Here is a 15,907-nt window from a genome sequence, read left to right on the forward strand (position 1 = left end):
ACGGCTCTGGAGCTGCGGATGGACTCACTTTGGAGCATCCGCGATGCTGAGAAAGTCGTGGATAGCACGTTCAGTGAGTTGGTCACACCGCAGATAAAAATTACTGAGGGAGATAGTGAATGGGTGACCAACAGACAGAGGAAGAGTAGGAAGGCAGTGCAGGGGTCCCCTGCGGTCATCTCCCTCCAAAACAGGTATACCGTTTTGGATACTGTTGGCGGAGATGGCTCACCAGGGGAAGGTGGCAGTGGCCAGGTTCATGGCACCGTGGCTGGCTCTGCTGCACAGGAGGGCAGGAAAAAGAGTGGCAGAGCTATAGTGATAGGGGACTCGATTGTAAGGGGAATAGACAGGCGTTTCTGCGGACGCAACCGAGACTCCAGGATGGTATGTTGCCTCCCTGGTGCAAGGGTCAAGGATGTCTCGGAGCGGCTGCAGGACATTCTGGAGGGGGAGGGTGAACAGCCAGTTGTCGTGGTGCATATAGGCACCAACGATATAGGTAAAAAACAGGATGAGGTCCTACAAGCTGAATTTAGGGAGTTAGGAGTTAAACTAAAGAGTAGGACCTCAAAGGTAGTAATCTCAGGATTGCTACCAGTGCCACGGGTTAGTCAGAGTAGGAATGACAGGATAGCTAAGATGAATACGTGGCTTGAGAGATGGTGCAAGCTGGAGGGATTCAAATTCCTGGGCCATTGGAACCGGTTCTGGGGGAGGTGGGACCAGTACAAATTGGACGGTCTGCATCTGGGCAGGACTGGAACCAATGTCCTAGGGGGAGTGTTTGCCAGTGCTGTTGGGGAGGGTTTAAACTAATGTGGCAGGGGGATGGGAACCGATGCAGGAAGTCAGTGGGAAATAAAGTGGTGACAGAAACAAAAGGCAGTAAGGGAGAGTGTACAGAACATGACCGGACAGATGGTCTGAGAAAGCAGGGCAAAGACCAAGGGAAGTCTAGATTAAACTGCATTTATTTCAATGCAAGAAGTCTGATGGGCAAGGCAGATGAACTCAGGGCATGGATGGGTACATGGGACTGGGATGTTATAGCTATTACTGAAACATGGCTAAGGGAGGGGCAGGACTGGCAGCTCAATGTTCCAGGGTACAGATGCTATAGGAAAGATAGAGCAGGAGGTAAGAGAGGAGGGGGAGTTGCGTTCTTGATTAGGGAGAACATCACGGCAGTAGTGAGAGGGGATATATCCGAGGGTTCGCCCACTGAGTCCATATGGGTAGAACTGAAAAATAAGAAGGGAGAGATCACTTTGATAGGATTGTACTACAGACCCCCAAATAGTCAACGGGAAATTGAGGAGCAAATATGTAAGGAGATTACAGACAGCTGCAAGAAAAATAGGGTGGTAATAGTAGGGGACTTTAACTTTCCCAACATTGACTGGGACAGCCATAGCATTAGGGGCTTGGATGGAGAGAAATTTGTTGAGTGTATTCAGGAGGAATTTCTCATTCAGTATGTGGATGGCCCGACTAGAGAGGGGGCAAAACTTGACCTCCTCTTGGGAAATAAGGAAGGGCAGGTGACAGAAGTGTTAGTGAGGGATCACTTTGGGACCAGTGATCATAATTCCATTAGTTTTAAGATAGCTATGGAGAAGGATAGGTCTGGCCCAAAAGTTAAAATTCTAAATTGGGGAAAGGCCAATTTTGATGGTATTAGACAGGAACTTTCAGAAGTTGATTGGGAGAGTCTGTTGGCAGGCAAAGGGACGTCTGGTAAGTGGGAGGCTTTCAAAAGTGTGTTAACCAGGGTTCAGGGTAAGCACATTCCTTATAAAGTGAAGGGCAAGGCTGGTAGAAGTAGGGAACCTTGGATGACTCGGGAGATTGAGGCACTAGTCAAAAATAAGAAGGAGGCATATGACATGCATAGGCAGCTGGGATCAAGTGGATCCCTTGAAGAGTATAGAGATTGCCGGAGTAGAGTTAAGAGAGAAATCAGGAGGGCAAAAAGGGGATATGAGATTGCTTTGGCAGATCAGGCAAAGGTGAATCCAAAGAGCTTCTACAAATACATAAAGGGCAAAAGGGTAACTAGGGAGAGAGTAGGGCCTCTTAAGGATCAACAAGGTCATCTATGTGCGGAACCACAAGAGATGGGTGAGATCCTGAATGAATATTTCACATCGGTATTTACGGTTGAGAAAGGCATGGATGTTAGGGAACTTGGGGAAATAAATAGTGATGTCTTGAGGAGTGTACATATTACAGAGAGGGAGGTGCTGGAAGTCTTAACGCGCATCAAGGTAGATAAATCTCCGGGACCTGATGAAATGTATCCCAGGACGTTATGGGAGGTTAGGGAGGAAATTGCGGGTCCCCTAGCAGAGATATTTGAATCATCCACCGCTACAGGTGAGGTGCCTGAAGATTGGAGGGTAGCAAATGTTGTGCCTTTGTTTAAGAAGGGCGGCAGGGAAAACCCTGGGAACTACAGACCAGTGAGCCTGACATCTGTAGTGGGTAAGTTGTTAGAGGGTATTCTGAGGGACAGAATCTACAGGCATTTGGAGAGGCAGGGACTAATTAGGAACAGTCAGCATGGTTTTGTGAGAGGAAAATCATGTCTCACGAATTTGATTGAGTTTTTTGAAGGGGTAACCAAGAAGATAGATGAGGGCTGTGCAGTAGACGTGGTCTACATGGACTTCAGCAAAGCATTTGACAAGGTACCGCATGGTAGGTTGTTACATAAGGTTAAATCTCATGGGATCCAAGGTGAGGTAGCCAATTGGATACAAAATTGGCTTGACGACAGAAGACAGAGGGTGGTTGTCGAGGGTTGTTTTTCAAACTGGATGCCTGTGTCCAGCGGTGTGCCTCAGGGATCGGTGCTGGGTCCGCTGTTATTTGTTATTTATATTAATGATTTGGATGAGAATTTAGGAGGCATGGTTAGTAAGTTTGCAGATGACACCAAGATTGGTGGCATTGTGGACAGTGAAGAAGGTTATCTAGGATTGCAACGGGATCTTGATAAATTGGGCCAGTGGGCCGATGAATGGCAGATGGAGTTTAATTTAGATAAATGTGAGGTGATGCATTTTGGGAGATCGAATCGGGCCAGGACCTACTCCGTTAATGGTAGGGCGTTGGGGAGAGTTATAGAACAAAGAGATCTAGGAGTACAGATTCATAGCTCCTTGAAAGTGGAGTCACAGGTGGATAGGGTGGTGAAGAAGGCATTCAGCATGCTTGGTTTCATTGGTCAGAACATTGAATGCAGGATTTGGGATGTCTTGTTGAAGTTGTACAGGGCATTGGTGAGGCCACACTTGGAGTACTGTGTACAGTTCTGGTCACCCTATTATAGAAAGGATATTATTAAACTAGAAAGAGTGCAGAAAAGATTTACTAGGATGCTACCGGGACTTGATGGTTTGACTTACAGGGAGAGGTTAGACAGACTGGGACTTTATTCCCTGGAGAGTAGGAGGTTAAGGGGTGATCTTATAGAAGTCTATAAAATAATGAGGGGCATAGATAAGGTCGATAGTCAAAATCTTTTCCCAAAGGTAGGGGAGTCTATAACGAGGGGGCACAGATTTAAGGTGAGAGGGGAGAGATACAAAAGGATCCAGAGGGGCAATTTTTTCACTCAAAGGGTGGTGAGTGTCTGGAACGAGCTGCCAGAGGCAGTAGTAGAGGCGGGTACAATTTTGTCTTTTAAAAAGCATTTGGACAGTTACATGGGGAAGATGGGTATCGAGGGATATGGGCCAAGTGCAGGCAATTGGGACTAGCTTCGTGGTATAAACTGGGCGACATGGACATGTTGGGCCGAAGGGCCTGTTTCCATGTTGTAACTTCTATGATTCTATGATTCTATAAGTCCAAATTGTTAATATATACCACAAAAAGCAAAGGACCTAGAACTGATCCCTGCGGAACCCCACTGGAAACAGCCTTCCAGTCACAAAAACACCCGTCGACCATTACCCTTTGCTTCCTGCCACTGTGTCAATTTTGCATCCAACTTGCCACTTTCCCTTGGATCCCATGGGCTTTTACTTTCTTGACCAGTCTGCCATGTGGGACCTTGTCAAAAGCCTTGCTAAAATCCATGTGGACTACATCAAACGCGCTACCCTCATCGACCCTCCTTGTTACCGCCTCAGAAAATTCATTGAAGTTAATGAGTCACGACCTTCTATGCTGACTGTCCTTGATTAACCCGTGCCTTTCTAAATGACGATTTATGTTGTCCCTCAGAATTGATTCCAATAATTTGCCCACCTCTGAGGTTAGACTGATTGGCCTATAATTATTCAGTCTATCCCCCTTTTTAAACAACGGTACAACGTTAGCAGTCCTCCAATCCTCCGGCACCACACCTGTATCCAGGGAGGATTGGAAAATGATGGTCAGAGCCTCCGCAATTTCCTCCCTTGCTCCTCTTAACAGCCTGGGATACATTTCATCCGGGCCTAGCGATTTATCTACTTTCAAAGATGCTAAACCCCTTAATACTTCCTCTCTCACTATGTTTATCCCATCCAATATTTCACCCTCCTCCTCCTTAACTATAATCTCTGCCTCGTCCCCCTCTTTTGTAAAGACAGACGCAAAGTATTCATTAAGAACCATACCCACATCTTCCACCTCCACACATAGGTTATCTTTTTGGTCTCTAATAGGCCCTACTCTTTCCTTAGTTATCCTCTTGCTCTTTATATATTTATAAAACATCTGTGGGTTTTCCTTGATTTTACTTTCCAGTATTTTTTCATGCCCTCTCTTTGCTTTCCTAATTTCCTTTTTAATTTCCTAATTCCCTGCACTTTCTATACTCCTCTAGGCTTTCTGCAGTATTGAGCTCTCGGTATCTGACATAAGCTTCCCTTTTTTGCCTTATCTTACCCTATATGCTCCTTGTCATCCAGGGGGCTCTAGATTTGGGAGTCCTACCCTTTTTCTTTGTGGGGACATATTTGCTCTGAACCCTCATTATCTTCCCCTTGAATACCTCCCACTGTTCTGACACTAATTTACCTTCAAGTAGCTGTTTCCAGTCCACTTTTGTTAAATCACTTCTCAGCTTAGTAAAATTGGCCTTTCCCCAATTGAGAACTTTTACTCCTGTTCTATTTTTGTCCTTTTCCATAAATGTGCTAAATCTAACTGAATTATGATCACAACCACCAAAATGCTTTCCCACTGCTACTCCTTCCACCTGCCCAGCTTCATTCCCGAAAACTAAGTCCAGAACTGCCCCCCCTCATGTTGGACTTGCTACGTACTGGCTAAAAAAGTTCTCCTGAATGCAGTTTAAGAATTCTGCGCCCTCTATACCTTTCACACTGATTCAATCCCAGTTAATATTCGGGTAGTTGAAATCCCCGACTATTATTACCCTATTATTTTTGCACTTCTCAGAAATTTGCCTACATATTTGCTCTTCTATCTCCCTCTGACTGTTTGGGGGCCTATAGTAAACTCCCAATAGTGTGATTGCCCCTTTTTTTTCTTTAGCTCAACCCATATGGCCTCATTTGATGATCCTTCCAACATATCATCCCTCCTCACAGCTGTAATTGTTTCTTTAACCAATATTGCCATCCCCCCTCCTTTTTTATCCCCCTCATCCTTGTACAAGAAACACACAAAGTTAGTATGCAGGTACAGGAAGCAATTAGGGAGGTAAATGGCATGTTGGCCTTTATTGCAAGGGGGTTGGAGTACAAGAGTAAGGAAGTCTTACTACAATTGTACAGGGCTTTGGTGAGACCTCACTGTGCACAGTTTGGTCTCCTTATCTAAGGAAGGATATACTTGCCTTAGATGGGGTGCAACAAAAGTTCACTAGATTGATTCCTGGGATGAGAGGGTTGTCCTATGAGGAGAGATTGAGTAGAATGGGCCTGTACTTTCTGGAGTTTAGAAGAATGAGAGGTGATCTCATTGAAACATATAAGATTCTGAGGGGGCTGACAGGGTAGATGCTGAAAGGCTGTTTCCCCTGGCTGAAGAGTCTAGAACCAGGGGGCATAGTGTCAGGATAATGGATTGGACACTTAAGACTGAGATGAGGAGGAATTTCTTCACTCGGAGGGTTGTGAATTTTTGGAATTCTCTTCCCCAGAGGGCTGTGGACGCTGAGCCATTGAGTATTTTTAAGGCTGAGATCGATTGATTTTTGGACTCTCGGGGACTCAAGGGATATGGGGATCGGGCGGGAAAGTGGAGTTGAGGTTGAAGATCAGCCATGATCTTATTGAATGGTGGGGAAGGCTTGAGGGGCCGTATGGCCTACTCTTGCTCCTTTTCTTATGTTCTTAAACTAGTCACACTCAGAGAGGGTAAAAACCCCTGGTCCGGTTGATTGCATCCGCACATACTGAAATAAGCTTGGGAAAAGATAGCAGAGGCACTATTACATATATATAAAAATTCATTAGAAAAGGGAATAGTGCCAGAGGACTGATAGACAGCTAATGTGCTTCCTATATTTAATGAGGGAGATAGAACAAATCCAGGGAACTACAGACCAATTAGCTTAATGTCAGTGTCAGGAAAGATAATGGAATCTTTACTCAAAGATATATTAGAAAAACATCTGGAAACTGAAAATATAATAAAGAATAATCAGCACAGATTTCAAAAAGGAAAGTCATGCTTGACCAATCTTACTGAATTCTTTGAAGAAGGAACAGAAAGGGGAGACAACGGTAATGCAGTCGATGTAATATATTTGGAGTTTCAAAAGGCCTTCGCTAAGGTACCACAAAGTAGACTCATGACTAAGGTTGGAGTTTGTGGAGTCAGGGGACAAGTAGCAGAATGGAGAGCAAACTGGCTACAAAATAGAAAACAGAGAGTAGAGGTTAAAGGTAGTTATTCAGACTGGTGGAAGGTGGGAAGTGGTGTTCCACAGGGATCGGTGCTGGGACTAATGTTGTTCACCATTTACATCAACGATTTGGACTCACGAATCGGAAGTACAATTTCAAAATTTGAGGATGAAACCAAGTTGGGGGGGTGTAGTTAATGCTGAGGAGGACTGCGACAAAATACAAGCAGACATCAACAAACCTGCAGAATGGACATGTAATTGGCAAATGAATTTCAATATAGAGAAGTGTGAGGTGGTGCATTTCGATAGGAAGAATAAGGGGGCCACATTCTCCTTGGATAATAAGAGTTTAAATGGGGTAGAGGAGCAGAGGGATCTGGGGGTACAGATACACAAGTCACTAAAAGTAGCAACGCAGGTTAATAAGGCCATAAAAAACAAACCAAGCACTGGGGTTCATTTCTAGACTAATAGAATTTAAAAGCAGAAAAGTTATGTTAAACATACAGAATCTTGGTTAGACTACACTTAGAGTACTGTACACAGTTCTGGCCTCCAGATTATAGAAAGGATATAGAGGCATTGGAGAAGGTGCAAAAAAGATTCACTAGGATGATGTTATAACTATGAGGAAAGATTGAACAAGCTGGGTCTCTTTTCTCTAGAAAAGAGTACACTGAGTGGTGACCTGATAGAGATCTAAAAAATTCTGAAGGGGTTTGATAGGGCAAATGTAGAGAAGATGGGGGCCGTTTTTGGGTGTAGGTAGCATGATGTTCTATTCCCCGCGCCCAATGGCCCCTACGCAGGCAGGATGCAAGTTTCGACCCACCCGAGGACTTACCTGCAATCAGCGCTCCGTTCCAGGCCTTGCATGTGCAAAGTGCAATTCACACTTTGCACCACCAGAGGGAGCTCAATCTCTTAAAGTGAGGATGTTTCTTAGAAATCTCTTAAAGGTAGCTGGTACCTGTTATTTGCTGAAAATAACAATCCACTGTCTGCACGGAGTCTGAACAGAGATCAGACATCACACACTGATGAGATATGTTAAAACATTGAATAAAGGTTGTGCACTACTAAATCCCACATCCTCCAATCTGCACACCAGACCTTGCCGATCTGAGTTGGTACCAGGCCTGCGAGAGTGCATGCACCAAGGTTCTCTGCTGATGCACTAGAGACTTTAGGTGCAAGAGGTGGAGAGAAGGAGGGAGATCCTATATCTGCAGGGATGGGGGAGGCAAGAAGCCTTCCAGATACTCAAAAGGCAGTGGGAGGCAGCGGGGGACGAAGTCAATGCCAGGCGCACAGCATCTTGAACATGGATGCAGAGCAGGAAGATGTTCAATGCTTTGACATGAGTGGTCAAGGTGAGTGAGGTCAACTGTCAAGTGGCGTCTCCTGCCAGCTGCACCAGGCACTACACCCCCATCACCCACATACCAATAAACTCTTTACATCAGTACTCAGCTCTTCCAATCAGAAGCTTCCACTCACTCTTACACATTACCACTGTTTCAAGCCACCCACTCATGACTCACAGGCCACATACACTGGCAGCTATTCAACCATGTCAGGCACATCACCCAGACACACGTCCTGCTTTCTTGCAGGAGAAGGTGGCACATATCAAGAGGCAGCAAGTGGCAGTGGCATTTAGCCCCTCAAGCCTGTTCCGCCATTCAATGAGATCATGCTGGACCTGTGACCTAACTCCGTATAGCCGTCTTAGCCCCATATCCCTTAATACCCTTGGTTCACAGAAATCTATCAATCTCAGATTTAACTTCCACAAGTTTGTTTTTTATTCGTTCATGGGATGTGGGCGTCGCTGACAAGGCCAGCATTTATTGCCCATCCCTAATTGCCCTTGAGAAGGTGGTGGTGAGCCGCCTTCTTGAACCGCTGCAGTCTGTGTGGTGAAGGTTCTCCCACAGTGCTGTTAGGAAGGGAGTTCCAGGATTTTGACCCAGCGACGATGAAGGAACGGCGATATATTTCCAAGTCAGGATGGTGTGTGACTTGGAGGGGAACGTGCGGGTGGTTGTTCCCATGTGCCTTCTGTCCTTGGCCTTCTAGGTGGTAGAGGTCGTGGGTTTAGGAGGTGCTGTCAAAGAAGCCTTGGCGAGTTGCTGCAGTGCATCCTGTGGATGGTACACACTGCAGCCACTGTGCGCCGGTGGTAAAGGGAGTGAATGTTTAGGGTGGTGGATTAGGTGCCAATCAAGTGGGCTCCTTTGTTCTGGATGGTGTCGAGCTTCTTGAGTGTTGTTGGAGCTGCACTCATCCAGGCAAGTGGAGAGTATGCCATCACACTCCTGATTTGTGCCTTGTAGATGGTGGAAAGGCTTTGGGGAGTCAGGAGGTGAGTCACTCGCCGCAGAATACCCAGCCTCTGACCTGCTGTTGTAGCCACAGTATTTATGTGGCTGGTCCAGTTAAGTTTCTGGTCAATGGTGACCCCCAGAATGTTGATTGTGGGGAATTCGGCGATGGTAATGCCGTTGAATGTCAAGGGGAGTTGGTTAGACTCTCTCTTGTTGGAGATGATCATTGCCTGGCACTTGTCTGGCGCGAATGTTACTTGCCACTTATGAGCCCAAGCCTGGATGTTGTCCAGGTCTTGCTGAATGCGGGCTCAGACTGCTTCATTATCTGAGGGGTTACGAATGGAACTGAACACTGTGCAATCATCAGCGAACATCCCCATTTCTGACCTTATGATGGAGGGAAGGTCATTGATGAAGCAGCTGAAGATGGTTGGGCCTAGGACACTGCCCTGAGGATCTCCGGCAGCAATGTCCTGGGGTAAGCATCAACTGCCATCTGCCAGAAGAGCATTCCAAATATCTCCCACCCTTTGCGTGTAGAAGCATTTCCTAACTTCACTCCTGTACGTCCTGGCTCTAAATGTTAGGCTATGTCCCTGCGTCCTAGTATTAAAGTCTAGGAGACCTCCAAAAACAGTTACAAATGTCTCGGCTGACAGGAACAATAATCCAGCAACTAACCTGCAAATCCTGCATGGTCCCTTTAAATAGCACCAGTGGGTGGTCCTCCAGGCACTCTAAATCACGTTCAGACGGTCGGGGTTAAGACTGTGCGTTGAGTTGAGCGTTAAGTCCCAAAATGGTGTCAATCACTTTAAATCAGCGTTGCACACTGATTGAAGCCATTTTCTCACTTTACGTGATTCCAGCGTTCATTTGTTATCTGCGCCTGAGCTAACTCCAATACCAAGATGGAAACATCCGTGCGCATCCAAGACGCCATCTTGGATGTCGGAGAGGCCGTGTCGCTCTGAAAAAACGGGCGCTACACGGCCCAATTTAGCGCCTGATGTTTCCACTTGTGTGGGAAATGAAAACTAGAGGCCATAAATATAAGATAGTCACCAATAACTACTATAAGATAGTCACCAATAACTACTATAGGATAGTCACCAATAACTACTATAAGATAGACACCAATAACTACTATAAGATAGTCACCAATAACTACTATAAGGAATTCAGGAGAAACTTCTTTACTCAGAGAGTAGTTAGAATACGGAACTCGTTATGACGTGGATTGGCAGAGGCGAATAGTATAGATGCATTTAAGTGGAAATTAGTTAAACACGTGAGGGAGAAAGGAATAGATGGATATGTTGATAGGGTGAGATGAAGTAAGGTGGGAGGAGGCTCGTGTGAACCATAAACATCAGCATAGATCAGTTGGGACGAACGGCCTGTTTCTGCAAATACTATGTCAGCTATAACTGTGGGGATCGGAATGTCAGCAATAACTGGGGAAGTAGGCTGTCAGCAATAAATGGGAAAAGAGACTTTTTTTTTATTCGTTCACGGGATGTGGGCGTCACTGGCGAGGCCAGCATTTATTGCCCATCCCTAATTGCCCTCGAGAAGGTGGTGGTGAGCCGCCTTCTTGAACGGCTGCAGTCCGTAATAATTCGGAAGGAGAGTTTCAGTAACAACTGTGGGAATGACAGTGTCAGTAATAACTGGGAAGGAGAGTGTCAGCAATAACTGTGGGAAGGAGAGTGTCAGTAATAACTGGGGAAGGAGAGTATCAGTAATAACTGTGGAAGGAGAGTGTCAGTAATAACTGGGAAGGAGAGTGTCAGCAATAACTGTGGGAAGGAGAGTGTCAGTAATAACTGGGGAAGGAGAGTATCAGTAATAACTGTGGAAGGAGAGTGTCAGTAATAAATGGGAAGGAGAGTGTCAGTAATAACTGGGGAAGGAGAGTGTACTTAATAACTGGGGAAGGAGAGTATCAGTCATAACTGGGGAAGGAGAGTGTCATTAAAAAATGGGGAAGGAGAGTGTCAGTAATAACTGGGGAATGAGAGTGTCAGTAAAAAATGGGGCAGAGTATCAGTAATAATTGCGGAACCAGGCTTCAGTAATAACTGGGGAAGGAGAGTGTCAGTAATAACTGGGGAAGGAGAGTGTCAGTAATAACTGCGGAAACAGAATGCCAGTACTAATTGTGGAAGGGGTGTGCCAGTACTAACTGGGGAAGGAGAGTGCCAGTAATAACTGGGGAGGAAGCTGTCAGCAATAAATGGGGAAGGAGAGTGTCAGTAAAAACTGGAGAAGGAGACTGTCAGTAATAACTGGGGAAGGAGACTGTCAGTAATAACTGGGGAAGGAGACTGTCAGTAATAACTGGGGAAGGAGAGTGTCAGTAACAACTGGGGAAGAATAGTGTCAGTCATAACTGGAGAAGGAGAGTGTCAGTGACAACTGGGGAAGGAGAGTGTCAGTAATAACTGCAGAGTAATGACTCAGTAATAACTGGGGAAGGAGAGTGTCAGTAATATCTGGGGAAGGAGCGTTTCAGTGATAACTGGGGAAGGAGAGTATCAGTAATAACTGGGGGAGGAGAGTGTCAGTACAAACTGGGGAAGGAGAGTGTCAGTAATAACTGGGCAAGGTGACTGTCATTAATAACTGTGGAAGGAGAGTATCAGTATTAACTGGGGAAGAAGACTGTCAGTAGTAACTGGGGAAGGAGAGTGTCAGTAATAACTGGGGAAGCAGAGTGTCAGTAATAACCGGGGAAGGAGAGTGTCAGTAAAAACTGGGGAAGGAGACTTTCAGTAATAACTGGGGAAGGAGAGCGTCAGTAATAACTGAGGAAGCAGAGTGTCAGTAATAACCGGGGAAGGAGAGTGTCAGTAATAACTGGGGAAGGAGAGTGTCATTAATAACTGGGGAAGGAGAGTGTCATTAATATCTGGGGAAGGAGAGTATCAGTATTAACTGGGGAAGGAGAGTTTCAGTGATAACTGGGGAAGGAGACTGTCAATAATAAATGGGGAAGGAGAGTGTCGGTAAAAACTGTGGAAGGAGAGTTTCAGTCATAATTGGGGAAGGAGAGTGTCAGTAATAACTGGGGAAGGAGAGTGTCAGTAATAACTGGTGAGGAGGCTGTCAGCAATGAACGGGGAAGTAGAGTGTCAGTAATAACTGGAGAAGGAGTGTGGCAGTAATAACGGGAAGGAGAGTGTCAGTAATAACTGTGGAAGGAGACTGTCAGCAATAACTGGGGAAGGAGAGTGTCGTTAATAATTGGGAAAGGAGAGTAATAACTAGGGAAGGAGCGTGTCAGTAATAACTGAGGAAGGAGACTGTCAGTCGTAACTGGGGAAGGAGAGTGTCAGGAACAACTGGGGAAGCAGAGGGTCAGTAACAACTGGGGAAGGAGAGTGAAATTAATAACTGGGGAAGGTGAGTGTCAGTAATAACTGGGGAAAGAGTGTCCTTAATAACTGGGGAACGAGAGTGTCATTACCAACTGGGGAAGGAGCGTTTCAGTGAAAACTGGGGAAGGAGAGTGTCATTACTAACTGGGGAAGGAGAGTGTCAGTAATAACCGGGCAAGGCGACTGTCATTAATAACTGGGGAAGGAGAGTGTCAGTAATAACTGAGGAAGGAGACTGTCAGTCGTAACTGGGGAAGGAGAGTGTCAGTAATAACTGAGGAAGGAGAGTGTCAGTAATAACTGAGGAAGGAGACTGTCAGTCGTAACTGGGGAAGGAGAGTGTCAGGAACAACTGGGGAAGGAGAGTGTCAGTAAAAACTGTGGAAGGAGAGTTTCAGTAATAACTGGGGAAGGAGAGTGTCATTAATGACTGGGGAAGGGGTGTGCCAGGACTAACTGGGGAAGGAGAGTGCCAGTAATAACTGGGGAAGGAGAGTGTCAGTAATAACTGTGCAAGGAGAGTGTCAGTAATAACTGGGGAAGGAGAGTGTCAGTAATAACTGGGGAAGGAGAGTGTCAGTAATAACTGGGGAAGCAGAATGTCAGGAAGAACTGGGGAAGGAGAGTTTCAGTGATAACTGGGGAAGGAGAGTGTCAGTAATAACTGGGGAAGGAGAGTGTCAGTACTAACTGGGGAAGGAGAGTGTCATTAATGACTGGGGAAGGGGTGTGCCAGTACTAACTGGGGAAGGAGAGTGCCAGTAATAACTGGGGAAGGAGAGTTTCAGTAATAACTGGGGAAGGAGAGTGTCAGTAATAACTGGGGAAGAGGAGTGTCATTAATGACTGGGGAAGGGGTGTGCCAGTACTAACTGGGGAAGGAGAGTGCCAGTAATAACTGGGGAGGAGGCTGTCAGCAATAAATGGGGAAGGAGAGTGTCAGTAAAATCTGGAGAAGGAGAGTGGCAGTAATAACGGGAAATGGAATGTCAGTAATAACTGGGGAAGGAGACTGTCAGTAATAACTGGGGAAGGAGACTGTCAGTCATAACTGGAGAAGGAGAGTGTCAGTGAAAAATGGGGAAGCAGAGTGTCAGTAATAACTGTGGAGGAGACTGTCAATAATAACTGCAGAGTAATGACTCAGTAATAACTGGGGAAGGAGAGTGTCATTAATATCTGGGGAAGGAGAGTGTCAGTAATAACTGTGCAAGGAGAGTGTCAGTAATAACTGGGGAAGGAGAGTGTCAGTAATAACTGGGGAAGGACAATGTCAGTAATAACTGGGGAAGCAGAATGTCAGTAATAACTGGGGAAGGAGAGTATCAGTATTAACTGGGGAAGGAGACTGTCAGTAGTAACTGGGGAAGGAGAGTGTCAGTAATAACTGGGGAAGGAGAGTGTCAGTAATAACCGGGGAAGGAGACTGTCAGTAGTAACTGGGGAAGGAGACTGTCAGTAGTAACTGGGGAAGGAGAGTTTCAGTGATAACTGGGGAAGGAGAGTGTCAGTAATAACTGGGGAAGGAGAGTGTCAGTAATAACTGCAGAGTAATGACTCAGTAATAACTGGGGAAGGAGAGTGTCATTCATATCTGGGGAAGGAGAGCGTCAGTAATAACTGTGCAAGGAGAGTGTCCGTAATAACTGGGTAAGGAGAGTGTCAGTAATAACTGGGGAAGGAGAGTGTCAGTAGTATTTGGGAAAGGAGAGTGTCAGTGACAACTGGGGAAGGAGAGTGTCAGTAACAACTGGGGAAGGAGCGTTTCAGTGATAACTGGGGAAGGAGAGTATCAGTAATAACTGGGGAAGGAGAGTGTCAGTAATAACTGGGGAAGGAGCGTTTCAGTGATAACTGGGGAAGGAGAATATCAGTACTAACTGGGGAAGGAGAGTGTAAGTAATAACTGGGGAAGGAGCGTTTCAGTGATAACTGGGGAAGGAGAGTATCAGTAATAACTGGGGAAGGAGAATGTCGCTACTAACTGGGGAAGGAGACTGTCAGTAATAACTGGGCAAGGTGACTGTCATTAATAACTGTGGAAGGAGAGTATCAGTATGAACTGGGGAAGGAGACTGTCAGTAGTAACTGGGGAAGGAGAGTGTCAGTAATAACTGGGGAAGGAGAGTGTCAGTAATAACCGGGGAAGGAGAGTGTCAGTAAAAACTGGGGAAGGAGAGTGTCAGTAATAACTGGGGAAGGAGAGTGTCAGTAATAACTGGGGAAGGAGAGTGTCAGTAACAACCGGGGAAGGAGAATGTCAGTAATAACTGGGGAAGGAGAGTTTCAGTGATAACTGGGGAAGGAGAGTGTCAGTAATAACTGGGGAAGGAGAGTGTCAGTAATAACTGCAGAGTAATGACTCAGTAATAACTGGGGAAGGAGAGTGTCATTAATATCTGGGGAAGGAGAGTGTCAGTAATAATTGTGCAAGGAGACTGTCAGTAATAACTGGGGAAGGAGAGTGTCAGTAATAACTGTGGAAGGAGAATGTCAGTAATAACTGGGGAAGGAGAGTTTCAGTAATAACTGGGGAAGGAGAGTGTCGGTAATAACTGGGAAAGGAGCGTTTCAGTGATAACTGGGGAAGGAGAGTATCACTAATAACTGGGGAAGGAGATTGTCAGTAATAACTGGGAAAGGAGCGTTTCAGTGATAACTGGGGAAGGAGAGTATCAGTTATAACTGAGGAAGGAGAGTGTCAGTATTAACTGGGGAAGAAGCGTTTCAGTGATAACTGGGGAAGCAGAGTATCAGTACTAACTGGGGAAGGAGAGTGTCAGTAATCACTGGGGTAGGAGCGTTTCAGTGATAACTGGGGAAGGAGAGTATCAGTAATAACTGGGGAAGGAGAGTGTCAGTAATAACTGGGGAAAGAGACTGTCAGTAATAACTGCGGAAGGAGAGTATCAGTAATAACTGGGGAAGGAGAGTGTCAGTAATAACTGGGGAAGGAGCGTTTCAGTGATAACTGGGGAAGGAGAGTATCAGTACTAACTGGGGAAGGAGAGTGTCAGTAATAACTGGGGAAGGAGCGTTTCAGTGATAACTGTGGAAGGAGAGTATCAGTAATAACTGGGGAAGGAGAGTGTCAGTACTAACTGGGGAAGGAGAGTGTCAGTAATAACTGGGCAAGGTGACTGTCATTAATAACTGTGGAAGGAGAGTATCAGTATTAACTGGGGAAGGAGACTGTCAGTCGTAACTGGGGAAGGAGAGTGTCAGTAATAACTGGGGAAGGAGAGTGTCAGTAATAACCGGGGAAGGAGAGTGTCAGTAATAACTGGGGAAGGAGAGTGTCAGTAGTATTTGGGAAAGGAGAGTGTCAGTGACAACTGGGGAAGGAGAGTGTCAGTAACAACTGGGGAAGGAGA

This window comes from Heptranchias perlo, chromosome 39 (genome assembly GCF_035084215.1).
Source record: "Heptranchias perlo isolate sHepPer1 chromosome 39, sHepPer1.hap1, whole genome shotgun sequence".
NCBI lineage: Eukaryota > Metazoa > Chordata > Chondrichthyes > Hexanchiformes > Hexanchidae > Heptranchias > Heptranchias perlo.